Here is a 27,475-nt window from a genome sequence, read left to right as displayed (position 1 = left end):
TCATATGGTAACCCTAGGCATATTAACATAGTTAACATAGTAGATGACGGCAGAAAAAGACCTGCACGGTCCATCCAGTCTGCCCAACAAGACAACTCATATGTGCTACTTTTTGTGTACACCCTACTTTGATTTGTACCTGTGCTCTTCAGGGCACAGACCGTATAAGTAATAAGGATGTCTCTATGCTATACGCCCATGCATATAATCAAACCCCTTCTATGATGAAGCCCTCTGCAAATGGCCACTGAGCTACATTAATGGATGCTATTTTGCTGCAGATCCCATTTTATTCAGTGGAACCTTGTTACTAACAAGTGTAAACATCCTTAGCTTGCACTGACAGAGTAGCACACATTAGCAACTCCAGGAGATCCTTGTGTGTGTTTAGCGACCTTTAATGCTAGAATTATATATTGTTCAGCCAAATCCTGAGTGTTATAGGATGCGTTAGTGTTAAGGAGTTGAGGAGTAGCCTGGTGGTTAGTGCAAGTCACTTAACCCTCCATTGTCCCAGGTACAAATAAGTACCTGTATATGCTATGTAAACCACTTTGAATGTAGTTGCAAAAACCACAGAAAGGTGGTATATCAAGTCGCCATTCCCTTTCCCTTATAGAACGAACATAATAGCCATACTGGCTCAGACCAGTGGTCCACCTAGCCCGGTATCCTGTTTCCAACAGTGGCCAATGGAGGTCACAAGTACCTCTCAAGATCCCACAACAGTATCCACAGAACAGTATTCCGTGGATCCCAGGATGAATCCACGGAATCTTACCAGAGATTGGGTGGCAACACCGGTAATTGGGAGGCAAAACCAGAGCTGGGTAGGCTTCTACGGTCTACGCCCCGATCGTAAATGAATAGATATGGATGGGCTTGAGTGTAAATTTTAAGGGGCTCTGACATTAGCTTCAGAACTTTTAGTACAATAACAGTGCTGGGTAGACTTCTACGGTCTGTGCCCTGAGAATGGCAAGGATAAATCAAACTCAGGTATACATATAAAGTATCACATACCATGTAAAATGAGTTTATCTTGTTGGGCAGACTGGATGGACCGTACAGGTCTTTATCTGCCGTCTTTTACTATGTTACTCTTTGGGGTTCTACATGGAATGTTGCTACTAATTGGGATTCCGGAATCTTGTAACGCTTTAGGATTCCAGAATCTTCAGAACTTTTAGTACAAGAAGAGTGCTGGGCAGACTTCTACAGTCTGTGCCCTGAGAAAGGCAAGGGCAAATCAAGCTCGTGTATACATATAAAGGATCGCATACCATGTAAAATGAGTTTATCTTGTTGGGCAGACTGGATGGACCGCACAGGTCTTTATCTGCCGTCATTTACTATATTACTATATGTAACAGTAAAACAGATTTTCTTACATTATTTATAAGCAGTAATGTATAACTGCACCTCAGTTTCTCTCATTAAAGACCGACTCTCTCCTTGAATAAACTTGCTTGTTGAGCAACCCTGAGCCATGTCTTCCCTTTTTTCTTTCCAGGTAGGAGAGGCATAAACAGCTGCTGACAACGTTAGACCATCCTGTGGCAATTTCTGAAACACGTGAAAGAGCCTACGTGGCGTGGAGTAATCTTGATATATTACTCAGCTGCCACAATTTTAAAAAGCTTTATGAGTTATCTAATTAGAAAAAATGAATTTAAAGTTGGCACAAAATGATGGCCTGATCAAGTTCAATCCTATCTGTAATCTGTCTGTGCCTCTTCTCAAATACAATTTCCTTGGCATTTCCAGCTCATCAGAACCAGGACAGAGATCTGGTGCTATCGACAGTCATTTGAAACTAAAGAGGGATTTTTCCCGTTTTGTATCACCTCCTCACTTGGGGGTCCTTTAAGCAGCAGTAAAAGAGGTCCTGCAATAGCGCCAGTGGCCCTTTTTGCCGCCCACTGACGCCCTTTTTACCACTGCATCACAGAGTTGCGAGGGTGTCCAACGGATTTCACGTCACCCCTTCTGATTATTCGGTTGTGCTGTTTTTTTTAAATTATATTTTAGAAGACTACTAGACATTTTTTATATCTACACACATATCAACTTAATCTTGACAATAAAGGAAAACTGTGTAGCCCCTGACGCAGCCCTGCTGGGCAAAACACGGCCTGTGTCGGGCTGATCTGAATATTTGGTTTTCAATCAATAAATATATGTTTATTTTGTGCATTGTTGTTTTTCCATCTTGGAGCTTGCAGATCGTCTGCCCTGTTGTTTTATTGGACCCCCCCCCCCCAACAAAAAAAAAGAAACAGCCACGCAGTAAGATTGCACTTACCGCATGTCTATGTGGGGGGCACTTACCGCCACCCACTGAGGTTGTGATAAGGGCTCATGCGCTAACCCGGCGGTAAACGGCCAGCATGCAGCATTGCTCAATGACTGCCCAGTAACCCTCTGTGCAAATATTTTTCAAATATTTCCGCTAGTGCCGGAAGTGCTGCGTGCTGGGGGTGGAACCACCGCTGGTGCCCACGTTGGGAATTACTGCTGCTTTGTAAAAGGGCCCCTTAGTAGATTTATTGTAATGATCTGCAATTGTGGGCATTAAACTCAACCACTAGGTGTCGCCCTTAAGGGCTGTGAATGCCAGTGAGCAGAAGATCCGATTTGCTAATCAAACCCAAATCCCTCTGTATGACAATTCATAGCACTGCCATAGAATTGACAGGTTGGCTGGGGGGACTGATAGCCCAACAAAAGCTGAGAGGGGTAATATTAAACCTGTGGTAGTCAGAGGGTTTTTTTTTTTATTTTTTTAGAACAGCTACTTTTCTGAACTAATTTGCCCAGAGTGTTATCCAGATAGTTGTGCTGAATATTGGCGGTACTTGGGTAGCTTCTGGCTCTGCCTTAGCTCCGTCTCCAAACCGCCCTGATATCAATCAAAGAGGTTGAGGTTGTCAGATGCGACATTCAGCAGCATTTTTCTGATATGATAATATAGTTGAATATCATTGACTGGACCAGATAGCTTGATTGAGACATTGACCCCTGAGCTCCTAAATGTAGTCACCCAAGTTAGGAGGCCTTTTATGAAAGATTATTTATTTTATTTATTTGGCTTTTCCTCACACCTTTTTCAGTAGTAGCTCAAGGTGAGTTACATTCAGGTACTCTGGATATTTCTCTGTCCCAGGAGGGCTCACAATCTAAGTTTGTACCTGAGGCAATGGAGGGTTAAGTGACTTGCCCAAGATCACAAGGAGCAGCAGTGGGATTTGAACCGGCCACCTCTGGATTGCAACATTCCGTGTAGAATCTCAAGTAATAGCAACATTCCAGAATCTCCAATAGTAGCAACATTCCGTGTAGAATCTCCAATAGTAGCAACATTCCATGTTCCACTGCACTAACCACTAGGCTACTCCTCCACTAGCAACATTCCATGTAGAAGCCTGCCCTTGCAGATCAGCAACGCGGATGCGCAGGCTTCTGTGCAGGACGTCAGACTCACAGAAACAGAAGCCTGCGCAGGTTGCTGACCTGCAAGGGCAGGCTTCTACATGGAATGTTGCTAGTGGAATAGCAACATTAACATTCTATGTAGAATCTCAAATATTTAATATTTTAGATTTTGCTCACACCTTTTTCAGTAGTAGCTCAAGGTGAGTTACATTCAGGTACTCTGGATATTTCTCTGTCCCAGGAGGGCTCACAATCTAAGTTTGTACCTGAGGCAATGGAGGGTTAAGTGACTTGCCCAAGATCACAAGGAGCAGCAGTGGCATTTGAACTGGCCACTTCTGGATGTCATGACCGGTGCTCTAACCACTAGGCCACTCTTCCATTAGAATAATAATAGCCATACTGGGGCAGATTGATGGTCCATCTATCCCAGTATCTTGCTTCAAGCAGTGGCCAATTCAGGTCACAAGTATCTGGAGGACATCAATCCCCGGATTCTATATAGTGCGACTTAAATTGTGTGGGCAAATCCAGTCATATTCTGGATCTGCGTGCACAACTTAATTAGTTAACAAGACAATCAGCGCCAATAATTGCCACTTAACAAATTGACACCAATTGGCATTAATTAGAATTTATGTGCAGAACTGTCGAAGCGTATTCTATAACGTGATGCTCATAAATTCTAAGCCGCATGGGTGTGGAAGGGGCAGCTTGTGGGCATTTCTCAAATCTATGTGCATGGTTACAGAATACACCTAATCCATGTGTAATTCAGGCATCAGCATTTACATTAAGTTTTACTTGGCGGAACTGCTCACAAATAAATTTAGTCATGCGGACGGGCGCTCGGCATATTCTATAAACCGCATGGAAATTTAAGCTCATCCTATAAAGTACGTCTACATTTAGGTGCACTTTATAGAATACACCTAGGCGTATTTCGTTTCAGCGCTGATTTTTTTAGGCGTGATACATGCAATCTACTCTTAAGCTTTTAACACAGTGTTAGCACAACAGGCTAATGAAAAACACTTTGCCTGTTTGTGTGTGCTAACTTGCACATACCATATTTTAAAAATATTTTTTGGAGGGGGCATGTCATGGGTGGAGAATGGGCATGGAAGCGTTAACCAGGAAGCATGTTATTTATTTATTTAGATTTTGCTCACACCTTTTTCAGTAGTAGCTCAAGGTGAGTTACATTCAGGTACACTGGATATTTCTCTGTCCCAGGAGGGCTCACAATCTAAGTTTGTACCTGAGGCAATGGAGGGTTAAGTGACTTGCCCAAGATCACAAGGAGCAGCAGTGGGATTTGAACCAGCCACCTCTGGAGTGTAAGACCGGTGCTCTAACCACTAGGCCACTCCTCCGCTATAGCAACATTCCATGTAGAATCTCAAATAGTGGCAACATTCCATGTAGAATCTCAGATAGTAGCAACAGAATCTCAAATAGTAGCAACATTCCATGTAGAATCTCAGAGTAGCAAAAGAATCTCAAATAATTTATTTGGATTTTGCTCACACCGTTAGGCACGGCTTATAGAATGGTGCTTAAGCATTTTTTAATGCCAATTTTTTAGGTGTGATTTACGCTTAACGTCCTTTAGTAGAACACCCCAATGTGAAACTAACCAGTTGATATTCAAAAGCATTTAATCGGCCAGGTTAAATGTCTTCAAGCCAGCTACCCGCCAATATTCAACAGGAGATAACTGGCTAGCTCTCGTTGAATGCCCCAGTCAGTGCCAATACTCATCGGCTGACCTGCTAAGTTTAACAGACAGATAGGCCTGAGTAAATCTCATAGCAGGTCTACCTTTGTCGGCTATAACTTAGCCGGTCAGCCAATGAACATCTGCTTAACCGGCTATGTTTGACGTGCCCCAAAAGAAAATACATGCTCTGAATATCAGGCCCCAAGAGTATAAATTTAGGTATTTGGCCTTGGAAATTAGGAGCCTAGCACTCAAAGTTAGCATTCTAATCCCTTTGAATATCAGCTTCTTTGATTATTACAAAGCTTTTTGCTTAGACATAGGAAGGACAGATTCAGGGTTGGGCTCATTTTCGAAAGAAAAGGACGTCCATCTTTCGACATAAATCAGAAGATGGACGTCCTTTTCCCAGGGATGTCCAAATTGGTATAATCTAAATCCGATTTAGGACGTCCCCAACTGCACTCCGTTGCACGGACAGCCAAAGTTCAAGGGGGCGTGTCGGAGGCATAGGAAAGGCGGTACTTGGGCATGCCTAACACTTGGACATCCTTGAGCCATAATAAAAAAAAAACAAGGACGTCCCTGATGAATACTTTGACGTTTTCACCTGGACCTGTTTTTATTACGACTAAGGCACAAAATGGTGCCCGAAATGGCCAGATGACTACTGGAGAGAATTGGGCATGACCTCCTGTTACTCCCCCAGTTGTCACTAACCCCCTTCCACCTTCAAAAAACATCTTTCAAAATATGTCATGCCAGCCACTATGCCAGCCTTAGATGTCATACTCAGGTCCATCACAGTGCATGCAGGTCCCTGGAGCAGTTTTAGTGGGTACTGCAGTGCACTTCAGACATGCGGTCCCAGGCCCAAACCTCCCTACCTGTTACATTTGTGGAGGAAACAGTGAGCTCTCCAAAACCCACCACAAACCCACTGTACCCATATATAGGTGCCCCCTTCACCCGTAAGGGCTATGGTAGTGGTGTACAGTTGTAGGTAGTGGGTTTTGGGGGGTTCAGCACACAAGGTAAGAGAGCTATGTACCTGGGAGCAATTTATGAAGTCCACTGCAGTGCCCCCTAGGGTGCCCGGTTGGTGTCCTGGCATGTCAGGGGGACCAGTGCACTACAAATACTGACTCCTCCCATGACCAAATGGTTTGCATTTGATCGTTTCTGACATGGACGTCTTTGGTTTCAAAAATCGCTGAAAATCAGAAACGACCATGTCTAGGGATGTCCATATCAAGGGACGGCGAAATTTAAGGATTTGAATATCCCTGACGATATTTTCAAAATGAAAGATGGATATCCATCTTGTTTCGAAAATACAGGTTTCCCCACCCCTAGATTTTGCCATTTTGCAAGGACGTCCAAATCGCAACTTGGACGTCCCTTTCAAAAAATACCCCTCTGTGTGAACTAAGCTGGGGGGTCTGGTTCTCTCATTTGCCCCAAGATGATACAATACAAATGAGGAAGATGAGAAAAATGCTCCCGATCACAGTGGTATCTTATAAGTGGCCACGTTCCATAGCCAGAAGCTGGGATACACACTTAGCGGCATGGACTGGAATAACTGGATCATGTGGATGGCCTGACTGCTCTTTTTCTGCAGTCATCTACCATCTCACTAAGCTCTATTTCTTTCCACCAGGAATTTAAAGAAATCGTAGCTTTCCTTTATTTATTCCATTGTGTAATTCCTAAAACGTACAGCTAACGTAAGCAGTTTGGAGCATATTAAAATCAGATCATGTGACAGCTGAAGTCGGAGCTAATATCACGGCAGAAGCACAGTCGTGATGATGTCACTCGAGTGCTTCTGCGGACTAGAAAAAAAGGACAATAAGTGCCAAGCATATCGAAATAAATTGACCAGTTGAAAAACCCAAAAGACGGATTATTTTCCGATATAAACAGGGCCTCTGAGCTGAGTTGGCTTTAACATAAGCGATGAATAAAATTAATGGCATCTTTTGACAAATGGCTTTTTGCCAGAAATGTTTCTAAGTCTCCGATTTGGGTGAATCAAGCCTGTAAATCTTTGATCTACTCTACTGCAAAATGCTATTTGCTCATCTAATAATGCCATACTTCCAGAATGAATGGCCTGTTTACCTTCCCTGAATACGTTCCTTTAGAGCTGCATGCAGGCTATGAAACCCAAAGAGACAAATATTCTGTGTCAGTTTCTATGCCACAAAGAAAGATGACTTCACATTACACAGAATCTCCGAGCTAAAAATATTGAAGTGAGGCCCTTGTCTCCTAACAACAGTATTTCTTGCACTAATATATTAACTTTTCCAGGTCAACAACTCTTCACAGCCAATAATTTTATATTTCTGCTCTAACATACTGCTGATTCTTCACCAGCTACTCATTTTCATTAGATTCATTAGGTCCCTGCTATTGGATATATGTACGGTACATTGCTTAACTTTACAGTACAAATAGGATCCCAATGCAGGCTTTCACAAAAGAGCTGCAGCCCAATATTCTATATAAGGACTGCATATGTACATCTAATAATGTAAATACAACATGTATGACAAAATTAAGACCTTTCATTTGGAGCACTGAGGTGCCTTATAAGTGCTGCATGCAGTGGGAGGTAATGAAATATAAGCAGGTCAATATTCAGCCCATAGTTGGTCAGTAATTTTTTTTTTTATACTTAGCAGAATTAGCCTTGGATATTCAATACCGAGCCAGATCCCAATTTGAAATGCACTGGCCGATATATTCAGCCATGTCCACTGGCGTTCCTAGGGGCGCTGACACCCCGGGTGGTCACCGATGCGCCCCCGCTCCCTGGGTGCAGCGCCCCGCCCCCCCCGATGCAGCGCGAACCCCCTCGTCACCCCCCCTGAGTGCACGCCGCTGGGGGGGGGTGCCGCGCGCCAGTCAGCTTCGTTGTTTCCATGCTCCCTCTGCCCTGGAACAGGAAGTAATCTGTTCCGGGGCAGAGGGAGCATGGAAACAACGAAGCTGACCGGCGTGCACCCGGGGCGGGCCGCACCCACCGCACCCCCCCCCCTTAGTACGCCACTGGCCATGTCTTATGCGGGCCCTGATTAACAGCTGGGAGCTACATATTCAGGTCCCCTCCCTCTGGCCCCAATTTCCCCTTCCTTCCTCATGCAAAGATAAATTAAGCCCAGACTGAGCCCCCCCCCCCCCCCCAGGACACTCTGAGTCTCTCTCGAAACTAGTCAGGAGGGGGGCGGGTTGTATGGGTAACTCCTGGCTCCACAAAGCAGGGAGTAGGAAAGGTAGGCTCTTCCAAAACAACCGGAGACGGCGTCAATAGAATATCAAATTTTTATTCAGTTGAAGGAACTATGACACACTTGACTCTGACTCGACACAGCTGTGTTTCGGCACGAAAACACGCCTTCATCAGGAGTCAAACCAGTCCAGCAGTTCCCACATAGTGCAGCAGTGCTACTGAACATCTGGGTTTGCCCCAGCGACTGCGACTTGAGCAGGAGCCTCTCCTGCCCAGTGAAATCATTTTAAATATCTACCCCCCCTATATTTCATCAGAGGCATATGGAGAAACCGCATGCGATGATAATAAAGGTCTTTGCTTTGTTGTTTTCTCTTCCCACATTTGTGAATAATGGAGGCAGCTGTTGATATGTCCTACTGTTTTTGGCTTTGTCGATTTAGCTACCTACCGCTGGTTATTTGTTTTTCTTCTGTTATAATCCTCATGCACTTTGCTCCCCTCTTATTTTACTTATTTTTTTATTTTTCATAACAAGAATAAACAAACAAAAAATAAAAAATCTTTGCACAGCAAAATTAGGATGAACATAAAAATTATTACAAAGGAAAATAAGGTACAATAGAAGAAATACGCAAAAAAACTGACATCCAAGCTTTAGCCCATAAGAAATACGTGGGGAGATCACAGCAATTATCGGAGCTGATGAAATTCTAAACCATAAAGGAAATATAAAGCAACAAACTCGTACAGATCTGACGGTAGTTAGAGCATTAAAGAAAACCATCGCTTGACTCCTTAATCCATTATCGAAAGCACATAATAGATATTCAGAAACATCTCTTCCAAGTATCAAGAAATACCCTGTTTATTAAGCCATGCCAGGGGCGTAGACAGACCTGCCATTTTGGGTGGGCCCAGAGTTAACCTGGGTGGGCCCTTCTCACCCCCAACGCTACCCCTGTACATACATACAATATAGTGGTTTTTTTTTAATGACCCATCTGCCCGTTTCTCTCTGAACCCCCTCCCCCGGTCCTACCTCAGAGCCGTTGTCCATTGCGATTCCTATAGGCATCCTGCGCTGGCCCTGCAGGCTTCTCTCTACCACATTCCCACCAAAAAAAACAAGAAGTGACATCATTGAGGGCGGGGCATGATGCAGGATGCCGCCGGCAGTAGCTCTGAGGTAGACTGGGAGGGGGCTAGAGAGACGGGCAGATGCCAGGCCACAAGCGAAGAGGGAGAGAGAGTAGTGAGGTGCTGCCACTGAAGAGGTTTGGGGGCCTTATGGGCTGGTCAATGGGTGGGCCTGTGCCCACCCAGGCCCACCCTTGGCTACGCCACTGAGCCATGCTATAGACACTCTAGCATTTTTAGCTAGAATATATGGGTGCCTCTAGCATTTTGCGCATGCTAATTGTAGCCCTCAGTTTTTTAGGGTCACAGTAAATATAAGATTGCCCACTAGGTTTAATCAAACCACTTTACAAGAAAACGGAAAAAGAAATTTCATCAAGAAGTCCAATCCATGGAAGTTCATTTCTTTCTGCGTTTTCTTGTAATGTGGTTTGATAACTGCATAACCGGAATTCGCAGCCATACTCCACCCTGAAATGCCTATGACCCTCCCATTTCTGCGCTTCCTTTTCTGGGATGCACATAAAATGTTAATTGATTTCAATTAGTGTGACTAATTGCTTGAGCAAATTGGCCAGGTACCTAAATTCTTTTATCCTGTGTCTGTTTGGACACATCAGGAAATAGCCATACTCAGGGGTCTATAAATTGAATTTTATGTTGAAGGAAATACAATTCTAGAATAGATTCCTTATTGGACTTCAGAGACAAAAATGACCACCTTGTATCAAATCTGTAGTAGTTTCCAAAAACAACGTTAATTTTAAACTATCTGGGGAAACATCTTCCGCTCCCTCAACAGATCTTTGTTCTTCATTAAAAAAGTAGATACTACACTTTTTGAACAGGAGGTATAGCATCTTCTAATTCTCCAGGAGATTCCTTAAGGAACTTAAATTCAATGATCTTATTTTATTCTCCAGAGCTGGGGCGTAGCCAGAACTCGACAGGAAGGGAGGTCAGAGCCCAAGGTGGGGGGGGGGGGCACATTTTGGCTCACCTCCCTGCCGCCACTTCTGCCTCCCTCCGCTTCTGCCTACTTGCCACCGCTGCTCCCTCCTGCCGCCGCCGCTGGAAGGTACCCTGGCTGGCGGGGGTCCCCAACCCCCACCAGCTAAACCATTTCTCTCATGCTGGTCTTACATTGCTGGTGCCCTGTCCTGCTTTCAGCGCCATGCACATTTGTTTTTGTTTTTAATTGTTTATTTATCATTTTCAATTTTTACATTTACTTTACATAAATGCTCAGAAAATATAAGAAAAAATAAAGAATATATCAAAGAAGAGAAAAGCAAAGACATAGTCATTGCAGGAAAATAATCGAATACTTCTGTCCACAACAATGTAGACAAGATACAAGGTAATAAAGGTATAAAGAAATAAAAACTGAGAGGGAGAATTACAGAACTCATACAAACGATTTCCAGCATTTAAAATGTTGGTGCGTCCAGACTATGAACATCACCTCTTTCTTTAGATATTATAAATTCCTGCATTTTCCTAGGTTCAAAAAAGACACAATTCATCAAATTTGAGGAAACGAAACATCTACAAGGAAATTTAAGAAGAAAAGTTCCATTAAGAGCAAAAATTCTTGGTTTCAAATCCATGAATTGCCGCCTTCTTTTTTGGGTTTCCTTATTTAAATCAGGAAATATGCACGTTTGTTTTAATGAAACTGAGCATCATGTGATGTCAATTTACATAGACATCACATGAACAATACTGGTGCCAGTAGGGCTCCCACGCCTGTTGGTCAGCATTTTACAGGACCAGGACACTGTACCAGTGACTTCACAGTGAGAATCCTGAAAGGTAACTTTAAAACCATACAAGAACGTAAGACCTTTGAAGTCAGAATGATTGAATATTTTAACACCCAACAGAAAGGACTTAACAAGGATCTGGGGTTCCTAGCCCATTATAAACCATAAAGCTGTATGTCTCTGTTGATCACCCTCCCCTCACCTATCCACACCCATCCTGTTAGAATATCAATGATATGCTTTGATGTCCCCATGCATACTTCCTATCCACCCCCATCCTCCCACCCTGTCAGACTGTCATAGTAATGCTTGAATGTTTTCACTTATATACACTGTCAGCTAGCACATTTGCTTATTTCCGATCTGAGGAAGAAGGGCGACCTTCAAAAGCTAATCAAGAAATGTATTAAGTTATGTCCAATAAAAAAGGTATCATCTTATTTTCCTTTCCATGTTTTATTTTGTTTGATTTCTATAGATTCTACATGGAATGTTGCTATTCCACTAGCAACATTCCATGTAGAAGTCGGCCCTTGCAGATCACCAATGTGGCCGCGCAGGCTTCTGCTTCTGTGAGTCTGACGTCCTGCACGTACGTGCAGGACGTCAGACTCACAGAAACAGAAGCCTGCGCAGCTTTCTACATGGAATGTTGCTAGTGGAATAGCAACATTCCATGTAGAATCTCCAATAGTAGCAACATTCCATGTAGAATCTCCAATGGTATCTATTTTACTGTCATAGTAATGCTTGAATGTTTTCACTTATATACACTGTCAGCTAGCACATTTGCTTATTTCCGATCTGAGGAAGAAGGGCGACCTTCAAAAGCTAATCAAGAAATGTATTAAGTTATGTCCAATAAAAAAGGTATCATCTTATTTTCCTTTCCATGTTTTATTTTGTTTGATTTCTATAGATTCTACATGGAATGTTGCTATTCCACTAGCAACATTCCATGTAGAAGTCGGCCCTTGCAGAACACCAATGTGGCCGCGCAGGCTTCTGCTTCTGTGAGTCTGACGTCCTGCACGTACGTGCAGGACGTCAGACTCACAGAAACAGAAGCCTGCGCAGCTTTCTACATGGAATGTTGCTAGTGGAATAGCAACATTCCATGTAGAATCTCCAATAGTAGCAACATTCCATGTAGAATCTCCAATGGTATCTATTTTACTGTCATAGTAATGCTTGAATGTTTTCACTTATAAACACTGTCAGCTAGCACATTTGCTTATTTCCGATCTGAGGAAGAAGGGCGACCTTCAAAAGCTAATCAAGAAATGTATTAAGTTATGTCCAATAAAAAAGGTATCATCTTATTTTCTTTTCCATGTTTTATTTTGTTTGATTTCTATTGATAACCTTAAGCATGGACTAACACGGCTACCACACTCCTCTACAATTTTTTACATTAATGACCATTTGCCAGTTTTGTCATTAACAAGTGGCTAATTTTTTTAAATTACTGCAGCATCACTTATTTTGTAGGTGGTAAGGGCTTCTGCGTTATCCATGCACTAACCGGTTAAGCATGCAGTAATGTCGATTAGCGTAGGAATGCCCATTCTTTGCGCCTGACATGACCCTCTAAAAATACAAAAAATTATTCAAGGGCCTTTTAAAAAGCACCGGTAATGCCAGCGCGGGCTTACCGCTCACTAAAAAAGAAAGTACCGCCGGGCTACCACAGCAGCCTGGTGGTAGTCCCACCCCCAGCGCACCATCATATCTGGCGCTACAAAAATAATTTTATTTTTGTAGCGCCAGTATGTACCTGGCGGTAATCGGGCAGTGCTGCATGCTGCACGGTTACCGCTGGGTTAGCACAGGAGCCCATATCGCCATTTCCTGAAGAAAAGAGAGACCTACCTTTTACCCGCTGTGGTAAGAGGGGGCCTCGGCGTGCATCAAAAAGACGTGCCGATGCCAGTGCAAGCCCCCTTTTGCCACAGCTTGGCAAAAGGGACCCTTACAGGTGAATTTTCGAAAGAGAAGGGCGCACATCTTCCGACACAAATCAGGAGATGGGCGTCCTTCTCGCAAGGTCACCCAAATTGGCATAATCGAAAGCCGATTTTCGGCATCTTCAACTGCTTTCCGTCGCGGGGACGACCAAAGTTTACGAGGCGTGTCGGCAGTGTAGTGAAGATGGGACTGGGGCATGCTTAGGAGATGGGCGTCCTCAGCCGATAATGGAATAAAGAAGAGCATCCCTGACGAACGCTTGGGCAACTTTACTTGGTCCATTTTTTTTCACGACCAAGCCTCAAAAAGGTGCCCAAACTGACCAGATGAGCACCAGAGGGAATCGGGGATCACCTCCCCTTACTCCCCCAGTGGTCACAAACCCCCTCCCACCATTAAAAAAATGTTAAAAAATACTTTTTTGCCATCCTCTATGCCAGCCTCAAATGCCATACTCAGGTCCATCGCAGCAGTATGCAGGTACCTGGAGCAGTAGTAGTGCGTGCAGTGTACTTCAGGCAGGTGGACCCAGACCCATCCCCCCCCCCCATGTGTTACACTTGTGGTGGTAAATGTGATCCCTCCAAAACCCACCACAAACCCATTGTACCCACATCTAGGTGCCCCCCTTAATCCCTAAGGTCTATGGTAGTGGTGTACAGTTCTGTGTTTTGGGTTTGGGGGGGGGGGTTGGGGGCTCAGCACCCAAAGTAAGGGAGCTATGCACCTGGGACCTTTTTCTGAAGTCCACTGCAGTGCCCCCTAGGGTGCCCGGTTGGTGTCCTGGCATGTCAGGGGGACCAGTGCACTACGAATGCTGGCTCCTCCCACGACCAAATGGCTTGGATTTGGTCATTTTTGAGATGGGCGTCCTCGGTTTCCATTATCGCCGAAACCAGGGACGACCATCTCAAAAACAACCTAAGGATGACCGTCTCTAAGGTCAACCTAAATTTCATGATTTGGGCGTCCCCGACCGTATCATCGAAACAAAAGATGGACGCCCATCTTGTTTCGATAATATGGGTTGCTCCGCTCCTTTACGGGGCTGTCCTGCAAGGACGTCCTCATGAAAACTTGAGCACCCCGTTCGATTATGCCCCTCTTTGTGCGCAGTTACCATGCACACGTTCTCAAATTACCGCATGACACTGTAGTGTGTCTCATGTTACTCCAGTTTTTACTGTGTTAGGTGCAATATTAGCACCTAACACAGCTTAGTAAAAGGGCCCCTAAATTACTTAGGGCCCCTCTTACAAAGGTGCACTAGCATTTTTAGCGCACGCTAACCGTGTAGATGCCCGTAGGAATATTTTGAGCACCTGTACAGTTAGCGCATGCTAATTTTTAGCATGCACTAAAAATGCTAGTGCATTTTTGTAAAAGACCCCCTTAATACCATATCGTCATGGCTAGCCCAACATATCTTAAAGAACGGATTGCGTTCAAAATCTGCATCCTGGTTCATAAAATCATTCACGGCGAGGCCCCGGCCTACATGTCAGACCTCATTGACCTACCAACAAGGAACACAAAAAGGTCAGCACGCACATTCCTTAATCTCCATTACCCCAGTTGTAAAAGACTAAAATATAAATCAACATATGCAACCAGTTTTTCATACATAAGCACCCAACTATGGAATGCACTACCAAACGAAACAATGCAAGACCTAACAAACTTCTGAAAATTACTAAAAAACAACCTGTTCACAAAGGCATACCACAATTGATCCAACCTAAATACCAGACAACGAAGCCTATACCTGAACAGAAAAAAAACAAACTCTGTATTCATGACTACCTCACTCATTATGTCACCAATGTACCTTAACGCTATTCCACTGTTTTTCCACTCCGGAAATGAGCACTTTATACTTCACCGCCTAATCTTACGAACTATCACTTATGAACTCTAACGCAATACCCATTTGTATTTCTCATCCCAGAAATGGCGATCGCCACTACGGAAAAATGTAAGCCACATTGAGCCTGCAAATAGGTGGGGAAAATGTGGGGTACAAATGCAATAAATAAATAAATCTTGACACTATCAAAGATGCTGCCATGTCCTTCATTCTATGTTCAGTCATATCATTTGCTACTGATTTCATTAATTGTACAATTTTATTTTTGCATGTGGAGGTAATTTTCACTGGAGCGTAACTGAAGAATAAGAAATGGACTGTAAAGTATAATTAATAAAACTGAATACATACCAGGTCAGTGAACACTAAGAGCAGAGTTTTTACAATAGTTGCTGTTCATGTAGTTCCATGGACGACACACATTGTAGCTACCAAGTACTGCAAGCTCTCTTTCCTACAATTTCCCTTTGAAAATACACACAGCTCTAAGTGGGTACAATGTACCTGTGAACAACGCATGTGAGGGCTTTCCATGTGATCAGTAGGATCATGACTACAGATAGATGCCAGAATCCAATATCAAACCCTAAGATCAATTTATAAACACAGGAATATAGAAACAACAACTACTACTGTAAATCATTTCTATAGCGCTACCAGTCGTACGCAGCGCTTCACAAATGAACATGAAGAAAAGACAGACATGCTCAAAAGAGCTTACAGTCTAAATCAGGACAGACAGACAGGACCAATAAGGGATAAGGGTAGGACAGACAGAAGGACACATAGGGAAAGGGACTATTGAAGAGAGGAAGACAAGATAAAGGTTACGAGCAAGTGACAAGTTAGGAGTCAAAAGCAGCATCAAACAGGTAGGCCTTCAGCCCGGATTTGAAGGCGGCCAGGGATGGAGCTAGACGTAACAGCTCAGGAAGCCCATTCCAGGCATAACGTGCGGCGAGACAAAAGGAACGGAGTCTGGAATTAGCGATGGAGGAGAAGGGTGCAATTAGGAGAGATTTGCCTAGTGAACGGAGTTCCTGGGAAGGAGTGTAGGGAGAGATGAGGGTGGAGAGGTAGTGAGGGGCTGCAGAGTGAATGCACTTATAAGTCAATAAGAGGAGCTTGAATTTTGTACGGAAACGGATAGGGAGCCAGTGAAGTGACTTCAGGAGAGGGCTGATATGGGCATAACGGCTTTGGCGAAATACTAATCGTGCAGCAGAATTTTGAACAGATTGAAGAGGAGAGAGATGGCTAAGTGGAAGACCTGTGAGAAGCAAGTTGCAGTAATCTAAGCGAGAGGTGATGAGAGTGTGGATGAGGGTTCTGATAGCGCGTTCAGAAACAAGGAACATGATGGCAGATAAAGGCCATATGGCCTATCCAGTCTGCTCATCCATACCATCTCTCTCTTCCTATCTCTAAGAGATCCAACGTGCTTGTGCTAGGCTTCCAGGAATTCAGATACAGTCCAGAAGAGGTGCTGTGAGAGGACTTCCAGAGCAGGAGAGAACTTCACTGGTAAGTTATTTGCTGGGAAATGGCTTTTAAACTTGAAGAAAGGTAGACTTAGGGCTTCATTTACAAAGCTGCACTAGCAATTCCTGTGCGGCAAATGAGAGGAAGCCCGTTCAATTCCTATGGGCTTCTTCTCATCTGCCACGCGGGAATTGCTAGTGCGGCTTTGTAAAAGAAGCCCTTAGAGTTAAAAGTGTCTTCATTTTTAAGTTACTCTGCTTATTCAGCAAAGCAGTTTAACAAAAAGGTTTTTTTTTTTGTTCTTGTTGTCTGTTTGGCATTTTAAGTTTCTATTACAGTTTCATAGGTTAGTAGTTAAGGGACTGTTCTAGAGTTTACCGCAGTATCAGTGTAGAGCAGAGATGATAGTCACAGGAAACCTCAGTATAGAATTTTACCTTTAGTTTACAACACAGCTTAGCCGTTTAAAATAAAAGGACTACATATCAGAAAGCCAGGTAGGGTTATACGTGTGTAAAATTATTTACTAGAGAAAGTTTCCTTTACAGAGAATCTTTTATAAAGGGTCTTCCTGTTAGGAAGTAAGAAACACCATGACAGTGTTGTTATCTGTCAATCAAGCCACAATGACTGATTAAAGAGGAAAGTTGACAAGGGATCTGTTGTCACACTGATTGCAGTGTGAGTCATCAAAGCAGCACAGGAACATACTTTCAATTGTTCTCTGTCCCGGCTGATTATTTTTGGCACACAGTATATGTATGCAAGGACCTCACGTTTCCCAAGATTTTAAATTGGTAGCGCATCACAGGACCCCTGGTGAAGGCTCTACATGCCGAAGCATGACTTGTGTTGGGTTCATTTGCTAAGTGCATCCTATATACTGTTTTGTAAAGTAATTCTGTATATGTCTCCTGACATTTTGGAATAAACTGGACCTTCGGCCATCTTGGTAATTTGTCTTAGTGCTTTCCACTCTTTTCCTTCCTTACATGAAGATATGTTAACAGAAATTAGAAAAGCTGTCAAATTTGGCAATAGTATAATAAATGGGTGATTTCATTTACCTCAGTATCGACTGGTTAAATGCCACATCAGGGAGTGCTAGGGAGTTAAAATTCCTAGGCTTATTAAATGGCTGCTTCTTGAAGCAAATGGTCCAGGAACCAACAGGGCAGAGAGCTATTTCAGATCTAGTCCTTGGCAGAATGCAGGACTTAGTACAGGATGTAACTGTGTTGGGTCCGCTGGGAAACAGTGATCATAAGAAGATCAAATTTGACTTAATAATTTGAGTGCAGTCACTAAGGAAACTCACTGAAGCTGCATTTAATTTTCAAAAGGGTAACTAAGATAAAATGAGAAAAATGGTTAAAAAAAAGCTGCCCCTCCCACTCCACCCATGCCCCATTCTGCGCCCTCTCTTCCCATGATCCCACTTTATCCATGCCCCCTACTCTATATATGTTCCCATTCCTCCCCTCTCTTCTCACAATCCTATTCCACCCTCCCCCCTCTACCTATATCCCCCTTCCGCCACTCTCTTCCCACAATATCACTCCACCCATGCCTCCCCCACTCTAGCTATGTCACTCTTCTGCTTCTCATGATCCCACTATGTCCAGGATAGTACCATGATCAAGAGACAAAAGCTTTATCCAGGCAGACCTCTGTGGCTGAGCATTACATCAGAGACAGGGCCCATAAGTACATAAGTATTGCCTTATTGGGACAGACCAAAGGTCCATCAAGCCCAGCATCCTGTTTCCAACAGTGGCCAATCCAGGTCACAAATACCTGGCAAGATCCCAAAAAGTACAAAACATTTTATACTGCTGATCCCAGAAATAGTGGATTGTCCCCAAGTCCAATTTAATAATGGTCTATGGACTTTTCCTTTAGGAAGCCGTCCAAACCTTTTTTTAAACTCTGCTAAGCTAACTGCCTTTACCACATTCTCTGGCAACAAATTCCAGAGTTTAATTACACGTTGAGTGAAGAAAAATTTTCTCCGATTCATTTTAAGTTTACTACTTTGTAGCTTCATTGCATACCCCCTAGTCCTAGTATTTTTGAAAGGCGTAAACAGACGCTTCACATCTACCCGTTCAACTCCACTCATTATTTTATAGACCTTTATCTTATCTCCCCTCAGCTGCCTTTTCTCCAAGCTGAAGAGCCCTAGACACTTTAGCCTTTCCTCATAGGGAAGTCGTCCCATCCCATCTAATTCCACTATATCTTTTTTGAGATGCGGCACAATATTCGAGGTGCGGTCGCACCATGGAGCGATACAAAAGGCATTATAACGTCCTCATTTTTGTTTTCCATTCCTTTCCTAATAATACCTAACATTCTATTTGCTTTCTTAGCCACAGCAGCACACTGAGCAGAAGGTTTCAACGTATCATCGACAACACCTAGGTCCCTTTCTTGGTCTGTGATTCCTAACGTGGAACCTTTCATGACGTAGCTATAATTTGGGTTCCTCTTTCCCACATGCATCACTTTGCACTTGCCCCCAATATACAAGCAGCCCATGAGCATGGTAAAAAGAGAGAGACATTGCTTTTTAGGAGGGAGGCTCCTTATCCATGGGCAGGGTAGGGTGGAACCATTCATTCTCAAAGAGGGATCACCCATCTTCCCCCATAACAGAGCCCTACCTATAGGCCTGAACCCCAAATCTTTTAAGTATACCCAGCAAGGTCTGTGACTTTTGAACACTACTGTTTTCCAAAGTGTTTACAGGAAACACATTTTCTTTTATCTGAGTTATAGCCAAGCTCACTGGCAGCTGGAGGTGTGATCAACTGTTCTACAATACTCCTCTGTGATTTTTCAGCACTCCGGGGTACTATTGCTTAAAAATGTATAACTCTTGTGACTGCCCATCCTCTTCATTTCCCCAAGACTAAACCAGGAAGGAATGCGACAATATGCAAACTCGGTGGTGTGCGCTGGGAGTGGTAGACGTGGTATGTATCTTTATGCTGAACATAAATAGATGAATGAAGAAAAAGAAAATGATGAGCTGGAAGACAATTAAGCAAAGCATTGATTTAATAACGTACAATTGCAAAAAGGTGGCCACAAGGCAATATTCCTGATCTCCAATATAAATATAAATAGGTTTGGGCAGTGACTTCTTTTTCCTTTTCATTTCTAATGCTCACTGACTATGCTGTAATAGCAATAAAATATTATGTTGTGTGTAGGGAGAATTATTGAGTGTCTTAGTTGACTGTCTGAGATGTGCAATAATCCTCCATCTGTATTCAGGGTGCCATGTCTTACCGTTCAGTTGTAAAGAGAAAATCCCATTCTGAAAATCTGCTGCAAGGCAAAGCAACAGGGAAAGTAATTTAATGACAAGCTGCATAGCTTATGTGGCAGGTAGGCACATACCATACACTCATTTTCTAAGGGAAGACACATGCATGCCTTCCCCTTTGAAAATTATCCCATGGAAAGTACTCACTCACATTTACACCTGCTATGTAGAATGTACACATTTACCAGTTTTATTTTCTGTTAGGTTTTCAAGGCAGAAACTAGGTTCGTGAGCCCTTTGACCACTGCCGAGGAGCGACAGTGGCAGGCAAAACTACCCCACACCAGAGACAAGGCAGAACTCTGACAGAAACAGCTAGACTTCACCTGTACTTGACCGCCCTTCCCCAGGGGTTGAGCCCCTGGGTGCAGGCAGCCGGCACGACTTACCGGACAGGACAGGAACTGGATACCAACTAGGCTGAACAAGGACTGAGGGTCAGAGGGGAAAGGAATATACATGGGCAGCAAGGCAGGAAACTGGGCTAGGACTCACAGACAGACAATACTACACAAGGCAGGAAATAGACAAGCTAAAGGACAGGAACTGAAAGCTGCCAAGCAGCCACTGAAAAAGGGTACAAAGACACTGACAGACAAGAGTCAGGACTGAAAGTTGCCACGCAGCCACTAAGAAAGAAACACATACAAACAGGAACTTGACCAAGAATACAGACCAGAAACAAGACTAGGGAGTAAGCAATAACATAAGCTAAACTACACACAGACTAACTAGAACCGGACAAGAAACTCAGACAAGAAACCCGACTAGGCAGATGTGCAACAAGCACACCAACATACCAGGGACCTTAGACGATGCAAAAGCAAACACAGAAGTCTCCAGGTGGTTAATAAAGCCCATTAGCAACTGAAGTTCAAGCTGCAGGAATCACAAGACAGCTACGGGTGCTATTCAGGCACAAACAAGAAAAGCAAGTCTGGCAGCCTGGAAGATCCGGACCGAACTGGGCAAAAGTCTGGAACAGGTGGCAGTCCATAGCAGCCAACGGTTCTGGCCACCAGAGGGCGAGGTGAACACAGACAAGGAAACAGTCACCATCGTGACATTTTCATTCTAATAAAGATCCCAAAACAGTACGGGCTAGATCTAATAAATCCTTCTCAACATTCTGCTATAGAATAGGTTACTACTACTTGCCCTTGGAGTACAAAAGTATTGCCATACTGGGACAGACCGAAGGTCCATCAAGCCCAGTATCCTGTTTCCAACAGTGGACAATCCAGGTCACAAGTACCTGGCAAGATCCCCAAAATAGTATGAGCTAGATTCTATAAAAGGCACCTGAAAAATCTGCGCGTAAAAAAAATATGCCTAGGTTATTCTCTAAAGTAGGAGTGGAGGAGTAGCCTAGTGGTTAGTGCAGTGGACTTTGATCCTGGGGAACTGAGTTCGATTCCCACTGCAGCTCCTTGTGACTCTGGGCAAGTCACTTAACCCTCCATTGCCCCTGGTACAAAATAAGTACCTGAATATATGTAAACCGCTTTGAATGTAGTTGCAAAAACCTCAGAAAGGCAGTATATCAAGTCGGATTTCCCTTGCCCTATTTGAGCTTCTACATGGAATGTTGCTGTTGCTACTATTTCAGATTCTGGAATGTTGCTACTATTAGAAGATTCTACATGGAATGTTGCTAGTGGAGAAGTAGCCTAGTGGTTAGTGCAGTGGACTTTGATCCTGGGGAACTGAGTTCGATTCCCACTGCAGCTCCTTGTGACTCTGGGCAAGTCACTTAACCCTCCATTGCCCCTGGCATCCATTTAGGCCATGTTTTACTTGGCTTAAATCTTGAAGCCTAAATGAGGTACAGAGCGGGTGTATTCTATAATAATGCGCAGAGATTTTAGAAATGCTGCCTATAACTACGCCCCCTTTTCCACTATTTGACTTGGAATTTACACGTACCATGTTACAGAACAAACTGCGCAAGTTGTGCATGTAAATCATAATTAATGCCAATTAGTGCTGATAATTGCTTGTTAACATCCAATTGACAGTGCTGATTATTCTAGTTAACCAATTAAGTTACGAGCATTGTTATAGAATATGTTTCCATTTCCACACGGAAATTAAGGTGTGATATATAGAATTTTGGGGTATGTGCATATTTTATATGCTATGCACATAAGTTCACTATTCTTCTGTTTTGAATACCTCAGTTCATTCAAGGTAAATCTTCAGGCATACAAGGCTGCATACATGTAAGTTTACATGCTCATATGGCAGCTGCTAGGGGTTGTGGGTGCCTTTTTGAATCCAGGACCTGCAGGACATCACTCCAACCCGAAACCACCAGAGATGCCTTAATGCAGACCTGAGGACCTACAGGAGGGGGTGGGAGATCTTTGGAGGGGGAGGGGGATACAGTTCTTTGTCTGTGTTGGGGGAAGGGCAGGGATTAGCTGCATTTATTGTGTCTTTGGGAGCCAGGGAGGTATGGGAGCATCTTTAGGAGAGGAGGGGTAGGGAGGAGCAGATTCTTAGGGCCAGATGCACTAAACTTTAACGAGCCAATAACGACCCTTTAACGAACAAATTTTGAACCGTGGCATGCATTAAAGGCCATTTTCCGACGGCGGTAGCGGCTAACGAAAACGGAATACAAACGAGTAACTACCATTGTAATGTGGACGATTCGGGATGCACTAACCATACCGACGATTGACCCGACTCATTTACCATGATATATTTAACGTGTGGTCAGAGCTGTCGGTAAGGCCGGAGCTGTCATACAGACATGTCATAACACGTCGGGTCAGTTTTTAGAAACCCAATAAAAGTTTTTTGGTATCCTCCTTGGTTTCTCCTCACTATTTTGTTTTACATCTCACGGCATCATGAGGGTTTTTTTTTACCTCCTTTTTCTTGCTTATTTGCAAATTTGCAGTAACCACACATTAATTTTTTGTGCTAAGCCGCAGTAACTTGCTCATTTAATGTACGTAAAAAGGCCTCATGGTTTGAAGTGAATCAAAATTAATTAGAGTTGTCAATTCTCAAAGTACCTATTTACTGATAATCTAACATATTTTTCACGGACAACACACATTTGTTTTTTAAATGGCACAGCTTTTAGACAGCACAAAAGGGTATAAAATCTCCAAAAGAAAAAGTAATTCATTCTTCCTTGTATTTTTCTTTCTTAATATTGCTATAAGAAGAAAAATGCTAATAGAAATATATGCAAAATATAATTAAAACATGCAACAGAACAAAGAACCCAATCAGAACAGGAGAGGGGTACATTTACAAAAAAAATATACTGTACATATTTTACTTAATGGACGGGTACCAACACAGATGGGAGAAAAGCTATTAGTGCCGACCAGGGACCGAAGGCAAACTCTCAGTCTACAGCCGGGTTGACTTCCGTCTGGCAACTGGCTCCTTGTCTGTATCATGCAGACTTCATATCTGCGCGGTCAGTCTGGCTGTTCTATTAGTCGTGGTGCAGACACCTTTTAAAGTTGAAAAGCACAGGCCACAACTCAACTACGTGACGTTTTTGGTCATGGTAGAAGAGAGGCGGAAGAGATAGATACTGTGGAACTGCAATTTATGGAGCCTACGGCTAGGCTAGTCTGGTTCTAAGGGGTTTTGTGTAAATTTAGACGGAAGGCAACCCTGAAGTTCACCCACTCCTACACAAATGTCTTATTTAAGAACACTAATCATAGGTCAATTACTAATTAATTACAATTTAATTAAGTAGCAGCAAACATAGTTGAAATTATCCTGTTAAGCTTACTGCTTTTTTTTTTTTATAAACTTCTCAAATGCCAATTAAATACTTATTAGCAGGAACGCAATTTAGCCATTGCAATTTAAGGGACTAATGGTGAAGTATGAGTTCAAACACTATTAAACACCTACAGCAATTTTTTTAAAAGTAAAATATATTCAACAATGATTGCAAAGACTTCTTCTGGACCTCCGATTTTGAAAGAGTTTTCATGAATAAGTATTATAAATGAAACAAACTACTGTATTTCAGAAACAAAGAGGTAATCAATAGAAATAAAATAGAATAAAACATGGAAAAGAAAATAAAATGATACCTTTTTTATTGGACATAACTTAATACATTTTTTGATTAGCTTTCGAAGGTTGCCCTTCTTCGTCAGATCAGAAATAAGCAAATGTTGGTAGATGACAGTATATATAAGTGAAACATCAAAGCATTTCAGTGACAGTCGGGATGAGGGTGGATAGGTGAGAGACAGGAAGAGCTGGGTGGATGAGGGACAGGGAGATATGCATGGAGACAGGAGGGTGACAAAGCAGTACAATTTTATGGTTTATAATGGGCTAGAAAACCCAGATCTTTGTTAAGTCCTGTCAGGTGGGTGTCAAAATATTTAATCATTCTGACTTCAAAGGCCTTACGTTTCTGTATTGTTTTAAAGTTCCCTTTCAGAATTCTTACCATGAAATCACTGGTACAGTGTTTCGGTTTTGTAAAGTGCTGCCCCACAGGCGTGACATCTTTATTGGTATAAGCCCCACAGAAACGAAGAGGAAAATCTGTTTAACTGTATGCACGTCATAGTTTCATAATTCTGTTTTCAATGTTATTATGTTTTTTTTTAGCATTAACAGAAAATTCTTCTGCCAAATTTTTACACCAGCTGACTGTTCGAACAGATGTTAACTCCCAACCGAACTGGAAACTGAATTGTAATCTGGAGCCAAGAGGGCTATAAGCTGGTTTATATCGGAAAGAAATGCTTGCCTCATGCTGCTGAGAGCATCTATCTTGTAACTGAAGCAACCTGGTGGTCCGTGATGTCAGCAGCACATCCCCTGTTTCTTTTTTTTTTTTAAGGGAAATGTCACTGCTTGGCTGCTGTACAAAAGGGATGTTTTCCTCAACCTACCCTATGCCATAGCTCAGAAGCACTGTGGGGCTTACGCTTAAAATATATCTTGTGGGGTGGGGGAGGGGCCCTTTACTAAAGGGTAATAAGCCTTTAATGCGTGCTTAGTGTGCTCAAACAGGCTACTGCATAAATTATGTATTTTTGGGAGGAGATGTGTCATGGGTAGAGAGTGGGCAGGGAAGTGTTAACTGGCTCCTGCATCATGGGGTGAATTCTATAAATTGTACCTATAAAATCAGAGCAGAAAAAAAAACATTTAAGCACTATTTTATAAGCCATGCCTAAAGTTAGGCGTGGTTTATAGAATAGAGCTTAAGCACAGGGGTTGTGCGCAATTTTAAGTGTGACTATTTGCACCAACAAAACGTGGTGCAAATGCCCCTACCTAAATTTACATGTGGAACTCCCGTATTCTATAATTGCACTTAATTCGAATACACGTCCACTCTCCTCCCCAAAACATCCATGACCCTTCCATTTCTGTGCCTCCTTTCCTGGGATGCGAGTAAAATTTAGGCGCAGATCAAGCACCTTAATTTACATGTGTATATATTAATTGATTTCAATTAGCACCAATAATTGCTCATTAAAAAGCCAATTACCGGCTCATTACGCAATTGAATTGCGCCTGCAAATTGGACATGTGGCCAAATTTGCATGCGCAATTTATGACAACTTTTATAGAATTAGGGGGTATACATAATGGATGGAATTCAATAACCAGCATTGAAAAGTTGGCAACAAAAACCTGGATGCCGCACCTAACTTTTGGGCGTTGTACTTCTGCCTGCTAAAAAAGCAGGTGTAAATGGCAGCACTCAACATAGGCACACTTAGGGTGAATTCCGTAAATCAACGCACGTTTTGGCATGCCCCCACCACCAGTGTTTTTCAAAGTACTAGGCCAAAGTACTTAGGTAAAAGTAAAAATAAATGTATATTTTAATACTTAAGTAAAAGTAAAAGTACAATGAACACATTTTAAAAAATTAGGGGCCCTTTTACTAAGCTACGAAGGCACCTCTGCACGCCCAACGCATGTGAATTCCGAGTTACTGCCGGCTACCGCATGGCCCATGAGGTAATGTCATCTTTGACACCCGCCAGAAAATATATTTTATTTTCTGGTGTGCGGCAAAATTCAGGCAGTAACTCCGACTTGATGCGTGAAGGCAATTATTGCACCATTAGCGTTGAAAGATCTTACTGGCTGGTGGTAAGGCCTAAGACCCAAAATGGACGCACAACAATTTTTATTTTGCCGCATGTCCATTTTCAGCAAGAATGAAAAAAAAGGCATTTTTTTTTACAGGCGCGCTGATAAATGGATCTGCACTCGCCCAAAACACGCACCTACACTAGCGCAGGCCATTTTTCAGCGCACCTTAGTAAAAGGACCCCTTACTCAAGCACCAGTAAAAAAGTGACTGCCTAATATAAAACTTTTTGAGTAAAAAGTACAAGTACCGTAACTACAGTGAATGTAACTATTGTTAACATTTTTATCCCAACGATTTTATTGCTCTACTATTCAATCCACTTCGCTTTTAGCAAAAATACATTTTGAAAATGAATGTCACTCTTGTGAGTGCACTTGTGAGTCTTTATTCCACCACAGCTAAAAAGGTGTTCAAGAACTGCACTATAAAAAAATTCCTTCAAATCAGGCCAGGCCGCAATATCACAGATGCCTTTTAACTGGGTCTGCTGGTATTGATCAAAGAAATCTCTGTCTCAAACACTTGACTTCCTCATAGCAAAGAATGCTTTATCATCATCGTTCTCATTATCATCTGCATTAGTAATAATGCTAATTCATCACTTCTATCTTCATTTTCGTTATTGTCATACTGTCCAGTTACAGAGAAGGCTTTCACAAAGTTGAAACCATTGTCCGTTATTGTCCTAACTTATTTTCGTCTGATGGCAAACTCTGAATATCTTCAAGAACTGATGCAAGAATGTCATATGTATGGAAACTCTTCAGCTATGCATGCAAATCTTTCTCATGAATATTCATTGTGGGTATCCTGAGAACCTGACTGGCTGGGGTGCCTCCAGGACCAGGTTTGGAAACCACTGAATTAGTGTATGGCCATTAATTCTAAAAAATTTGAAAACCGGCCATTTCACCCCAGCGATCAAATCACTCTTAGTACGTGGGAATAAGCATATAAGAATTGCCATACTTAGGGTTACCATATTTTGTGCCCCAAAAAGGTCACATGCCCCGCCCCCTTTTACACCCCACCCCCATTTAACGCCCTTGCTCCGCCTCTGTCACATTTTCCCCTCCCCCCTGTCATACACCCCGTCACCCCCCCTCCCCTTACCTTACTACTGCCCTGGTGGTCTAGTGACCTCTTCGGGGCAGGAAAGAGCCCCCTCTTTCTTGCCCGGAGCGCTGCCCTGCATGCGTCCTTCCTGTTGCTGATCTCAGCGCCGATTCAAAATGGCCGCCGAGAGTTAAAGTCTCACTTCAACTCTCGGCAGCCATTTTGAATCAGCGCCGAGATCAGGAACACGAAGGATGCATGCAGGGCAGCGCTCCGGACAGGAAAGAGGGGGCTCTTTCCTGCCCCAAAGGCGGAAGAGGTCACTAGACCACCAGGGCAGTA

The 27,475-nt window shown here is 43.0% G+C and overlaps 1 protein-coding gene and 1 long non-coding RNA gene across 2 annotated transcripts in view; both read right to left on the bottom strand.

Moving 5' to 3' along the window:
- CAMTA1 (calmodulin binding transcription activator 1) overlaps positions 1–27,475 on the bottom strand; it is a 2,140,984-nt gene that overhangs the window by 1,257,844 nt on the left and 855,665 nt on the right. The gene's annotated exons all lie outside the window — the stretch shown is intronic.
- Positions 15,149–26,157, bottom strand: LOC115456797. The gene is made up of 4 exons (XR_003939918.1): positions 26,065–26,157; positions 23,466–23,469; positions 20,373–20,376; positions 15,149–15,158 (listed from the first exon to the last, which is right to left on the bottom strand). It is a non-coding gene; the product is annotated as an uncharacterized LOC115456797 (long non-coding RNA).

Source organism: Microcaecilia unicolor, chromosome 13 (genome assembly GCF_901765095.1).
Source record: "Microcaecilia unicolor chromosome 13, aMicUni1.1, whole genome shotgun sequence".
NCBI lineage: Eukaryota > Metazoa > Chordata > Amphibia > Gymnophiona > Siphonopidae > Microcaecilia > Microcaecilia unicolor.
Note: the sequence above shows the minus strand (reverse complement) of the source record. Positions and strands in the feature narration are given on the sequence as shown.